Raw genomic sequence first — 6,315 nt, forward strand, 5'->3', positions numbered from 1 at the left:
CCATTTGTTATTTTCAAACAATTCATACCTTTAAAAAAATATATCATTTTAATTTCTGACAACCTCTTTAAAGACTCCAATCACAAACGTTTGTTTTCACCGATCTAAGAGAAAATCTGTTTGTGGAAGAATCTGGTTAACACTTTATTGGCTGTGTTGGGAAGCTGGCTTTCTCCATTGACTAGTAGATTGTGACATGAATAGACTAATGTCTGACTGAACTGGTCGGACAAGCTTTGCATGTTTTAGAGAAACTGTCCTGTAAAAATGTAATGGGTGCAGCAGGGCACATGGAAATACTGGATAGACTAGAAAGGGAAAATAGGATCCCTAAGCTTAATGGCTGAGCAATACGGGTAATTCTAGGCACCCACTGTGGCACTTCCCAAACTCTGTCCTCACGGACCCCACACCATGTTTTCAGGATTTACTTAGTATTATACAGGTGTGAGAACCTGCGGCAATTTCTGATGCCGTGATGATAATTCCAGCACTTTGTGACAGCAGACTATTTAATCCTTACTGCGCGTGCATTGCACACTATTGGGATTCTCTATTGTTGCCAGCGAGAATAGTTGGTCACGTGACTGCAAAAGTGGGATTTGCATATATTTATTATTATAGCGCCATTTATTCCATGGCGCTTTACATGTAAAAAAGGAGGTATACATAGCATATATGTGGTCACATTGCGACTAGACATTCCTGGCTTCTCGCAGTACAAGTGTATTGAGTGGTGCCAGGCATGTCTAGTTAGAATGTGTCGGGAAGTATGCAGTTCACATACTTGCGTGCACGTGCCGGTCCGCTGTCACCAGCAACAACTGAGAATCCTGACTGCGTATGATGCGCGCGCACGGTAAGTGTCCATTAGTCTGCAGTCACACAGAGTGACTGCAGAATTTTAGAAGTACGGACAATCCCTTTAAGTCTCTCTTTGAATTTTCCTCTACAACTTTCCTTATCCAGATGTGTTAAACAGATTCATGAAATTCCACTTTTACCCAATGGAGTATTTTTTGGGCACATCAGTTCCCCCTGGAGTAAGGTTCCACATTACATTTTCTCTGGGCCTTTCTTGTGCAGAATTAGGAGTCAGTCTTTTCTGCCATTACCGGTCTTTATCGTCACCTTCTTCCTTTCATTCTTCCGACCATGTCCTTCTCCAGTGATTGTTGTCTTCGTCCAAAGTTGGCAAGTGTTGGCTTGGTGATCCTTGCTTCGAATGACATGTCTGGCTTCATTTGTTCCAAAATGATTTTTGTTCTTGCCACCCATTGATAACATCCTTCTCCAGCACCACAATGAGTATTTCATGCTGCGTATTTTCGCTGTGCGAAATCTGCAGCATACAGTTCCAGCAAAGTGGATGGGATTTATAGAAATCTCCTGCCCGCTGTGCTTTTATTGCATTAACTGACCTGCGGTATGTTTTTGAAATCTACAACATGTCAATTTGTCTTGTGGGTTCACTGAGTTTTACGTGCCTTTTTTTCCCATAGAATCGCTTTAGATCTGGAAAATCCGCAAGAAAATATACATGTAATCCATACATAACAGCATCAATAAAATTGTGTCAAAGTCAAAAACCAGGAAGTATCAAAAACAAAGCCGCTTTATAAACAGGAATATACTAAAGAAGCAAAAACAGCAGTCAAAAACGCAATGAAAAACAAAACGCAAGTAACCTAATTTTTGTAATAGGTGCAGAAATGTACCAGAAAATGTGCAACATTAAAACTCGGCAAATCCTCATCATGGGAACAGAGCCTTACAAATTAAAGAGGAATGAGGGAAAGATGATTGCAATTGGGAGCAGTGAAGGGGTTTTCTACAGCTTAGGAAAACCAAAATTAACTGGAAAAAAACAGAGAAAAATGTAGTCTTTAATTTTTTTTCTAGCACCCCATATTTGCACACGAACAATTTCCCTTCAGTATTTACTTAAAGGGGTTGTCCACTACTTTTACATTCATCGGCCGGGGTCCCGCACGCAACACCCACATTGATCAGCTGTTATCGGTGGCGGCTGCCACCGTCCGGAAGTGCTCACCTGCGGGGCTCCGCTGTCAAGTGGTAGTGGCCGGCGCAGTGTACTGCACATCCGCTTCCCATTCAATTGAATAGGAGGCGGATGTGCAGTAACAAGCCCCGGCCACTACCACTTGACAGTGGAGCCCCGCAGGTGAGCACTTCCGGACGGTGGCAGCCGCCACCGATAACAGCTGATCAGCGTGGGTGCCGCGTGCAGGACCCCGGCCTATCATAGGGCATCAACGTAAAAGTAGTGGACAACTTCTTTAAGGCTTTTATTTTTTTCCTACATGCAGGTATTTGGGGCTAAAACTAATTTTTGCACTGGTTTCATTAAAATTTTTGCACAGTTTGGCTTTTACAAGCTCTTGCTTTACTGGCTGTTGAATAAGATTCAACTAAAATTCCATCAGTGAGCTCGTTTTGACAGGTATATTGTATCACTTATCTGTCTTCTTCTGCGCTCCTATGTGTGGATTTATGACCACAAACCACATCAATGGAGAGCTGAACTTTTATCATTAATCAGCTGAGAGAAGCTTAGTAAAAGACATGAGCGTTACAAACTTTGTGACTGACAGATTCTCAGTTGGATCATTCAGGAATCAGCAATAAACTGCACAACACAGACTATCGAGTGCAAACTGTGCAATGTTTTTAATGAAACTCAGTTGCAAATTTTATACTCAAAAATACATCCATGTAAGTTAAAAAACAAACAAAAAAAAACAAATTTAATAATTTGGACTCTGAAGGTGACCTATCCATGGGCAACTTTTCATTGTTGTGCTTTCATATTTTTTCTCCTCGCCTCCTTCCAGGAACAATAACACTTATCGACACAGCTGGATGAGGGCTCGTTTTTTTGCAGGACGAGTTGTAGTTTTAAATGATATTAAATGAATGTCTGCAAGTATTTTTATTTAATTTATTTTTTAAAGTGTTCATTGTTCTGAGACAACTGTTTTATTTATACCAACATGGGGTACATACAAGGTTATAACTCCTTTTTATTGCATTTTTTTCTTAGAGAGGTGAGGTGACCGACACATTAAAATTTTGGAGTTTTGATATGTTTTTTTCTCTCTTTACAACATTTACTGTACGTGTTAACCAATTTTAGATTTTGACAGTCCAGACTTGGTGATACCAATTTTTTTTTTCTTTACTTTTTAAAGGAGGAAACTATAAATACCACAGTATTGCAGTATACAGTAAAAATCACAGTCTCCTACGAAGCGCAGTCTGTGGCTGAGCTTTACAGAAGTGCCAAGATAGTAGAGCCGTGTGGACTTGGCTACCACTGTAAGCCATCAGTGCGCACCAGAAACTGCGCCATTTCAAACGCCGCTGACAGTGGCATATAAATGGTTAACGTCTTTGATCCCCATGATTAGACAGTGAGAGAGCTATTAAATGGTGTCTGAGCTTGGGGGAAGAATATAGAGAGACGCTCGCACAGGAGAGTGGATCTTTACTACACCTGCAGGTCAAATCAGCTGCTAAGACAGGGCGAAGCAGGCGGGCAAGACAGGGCAAAGCAGGCGGGCAAGACAGGGCAAAGCAGGCGGGCAAGACAGGGCAAAGCAGGCGGGCAAGACAGGGCAAAGCAGGCGGGCAAGACAGGGCAAAGCAGGCGGGCAAGACAGGGCAAAGCAGGCGGGCAAGACAGGGCAAAGCAGGCGGGCAAGACAGGGCAAAGCAGGCGGGCAAGACAGGGCAAAGCAGGCGGGCAAGAGAGCGCAAAGCAGGCGGGCAAGAGAGCGCAAAGCAGGCGGGCAAGAGAGCGCAAAGCAGGCGGGCAAGAGAGCGCAAAGCAGGCGGGCAAGAGAGCGCAAAGCAGGCGGGCAAGAGAGCGCAAAGCAGGCGGGCAAGAGAGCGCAAAGCAGGAGGGCAAGAGAGCGCAAAGCAGGAGGGCAAGAGAGCGCAAAGCAGGAGGGCAAGAGAGCGCAAAGCAGGCGGGCAAGAGAGCGCAAAGCAGGCGGGCAAGAGAGCGCAAAGCAGGCGGGCAAGAGAGCGCAAAGCAGGCGGGCAAGAGAGCGCAAAGCAGGCGGGCAAGAGAGCGCAAAGCAGGCGGGCAAGAGAGCGCGAAGCAGGCGGGCAAGAGGGCGAAGCAGGAGGGCAAGAGAGCGCGAAGCAGGCGGGCAAGAGGGCGAAGCAGGCGGGCAAGAGGGCGCGAAGCAGGCGGGCAAGAGAGCGCGAAGCAGGCGGGCAAGAGAGTGCGAAACAGGTGGGCAAGAGAGTGCGAAACAGGTGGGCAAGAGGGCGAAGCAGGCGGGCAAGACAGGGCGAAGCAGGCGGGCAAGACAGGGCGAAGCAGGCGGGCAAGACAGGGCGAAGCAGGCGGCAAAGACAGCACGAAGCAGGCGGGCAAGAAAGGCATAGAGAAGCACAATAAAGTAATGAAGTATATTACAAAGATTAGTAATTTTACAAACACTGCTCAATAACGAAATTAATTTAAAAAAAAGTTTAGTTCCTCTAAGCATAGTAGCTAAAAGAACCATTCGCACAGTTTTATCACTGATGGTTTCTCAGTGATTTCAGAGCCTAGAACAGGAAGCAATAAAAAAAAAAAAAAAAAAAATGCGCTGGAAAACTGGAACATCTACACAGAGCAACCAGGTCGCTTCTCAATGCGCCTTAGAAAAATGTGAGCTATAACAATTTTGGTTACCATGCCGACAGCTCTACTTTCCCACTGTGCCAGTCTTTATACGCCCATTATACAGTGGTGAATGGCTGTAACTGCCACTTAGGCCACAGTCCAGCAGAAACACAGCGGCTGTGAGGCTACGTTCACACTTAGCTCAGCTTTTATCCGGGGCCGTCATCTCAACCCCTGAAGAGGATTCACACATGGTTTTCTGTGGCGGTATCCATCTTACTAGAGTTATGTGGCAAGGCTTGTTATTGATTAATAGCACAGGTGGCGCTAGAGTCCCTGTCCTCCTCCTCCTCTGAAGAGGCCATTTGAATATTTAAATTCCCAGAGGAGCATTGCATGGTCAATAAGTCTCTTTACACCAACTTCACTCTTTCCACAAGGAGAAATCGTACCCCTTAGACCATCTGACAAAGGCCTCTCACCCAGCCAAATCAGACCTACCGTACTCCTTTGCCAATGAAGACAAAACACCCCGAAACACGTATCTGCAACTGGAGTTTCTAGGTTGGCTTCTTATCCTAAGTTATGTGGCAAGGCTTGTAAAAGGGTCAATACTGACTTAGGAATGCTACCCCCAATAGGTGGCACTAGATTTAAAAGTCCTCTTCCTTTCTAAAGAGGCTATTTGCATATTTATATTCCCAGTGGAGCATTGCATGGCCAATAAGTCTCCTTATGCAGACTTGATTACCTGCTATCAATGGAATCTATCAGAGGCAGCAGTTTCCTAAGCAAGGAGAGTGCACTTGCTCGCTATTCAATATACAGCCTGGGAGCGCTGCTCTGAAGCTGCCCAGATTGCTGGATCTGGCCAGCTTTAAAGTCTAGGGCCCTGAGGAAGTGGCAGTGTAGCCACGAAACGCGTAGGCCAAGTAATAAAGAAAGTTTTGGTTTAGGCTTCTTATCTCCTCATTTGTTTGCTGATCAGCGGGGTCTCCTGCAGCAGCCATCTGACAGGTGCTTCACAGTTGGTTGTGACTCACACAACCTCAGAAGGCGAGTCAGACTGATTGTGGGACCTGGTATTTACTTTTATATGGATAAAGCCCTATGTGCGCTGTCTTTCCTATCTTTAGCTACTGGTGTGAACTGTCATTCATAAGGAGTGCACTGCCACTCAGAAGGCAGAAAGCCAGGAGGCAGAGGAGCAGTACGCTTCTGAAGCAAAACCCTTTAACAACGATCCAGATATTTGCAAATGATTTCTAATGATACAGCAGAAAGTCACTGACTCTTAGGAAGTGACTTTACAGCAGATGTGTGCAACATGTGTGCCAAGCGCTGCTTGTGACCTGAACCTTGAGATGCATATATAATTGGAGACCGTTACTTGGCCAGCTGCAGGGGGCTGTCGTACGAGAGAAGATTTAGAGCAGGGTTCCCCAACTCCAGTCCTCAAGGCCCACCAACAGGTCATGTTTTCAGGATTTCCTTAGTATTGCACAGGTGATGGAATTATTGCCTGTGCAGGTGATGCAATTATCACCTGTGTAATACTAAGGAAATCCTGAAAACATGACCTGTTGGTGGGCCTTGAGGACTGGAGTTGGGGAACCCTGATTTAGAGGAAGGAATCTAGGAATAAATGTCCTCTATTGATCGGGGTTTGTATT

Source organism: Phyllobates terribilis, unplaced genomic scaffold (genome assembly GCF_046119375.1).
Source record: "Phyllobates terribilis strain yellow unplaced genomic scaffold, ASM4611937v1 Scaffold_7__3_contigs__length_470593459, whole genome shotgun sequence".
Lineage (NCBI taxonomy): Eukaryota > Metazoa > Chordata > Amphibia > Anura > Dendrobatidae > Phyllobates > Phyllobates terribilis.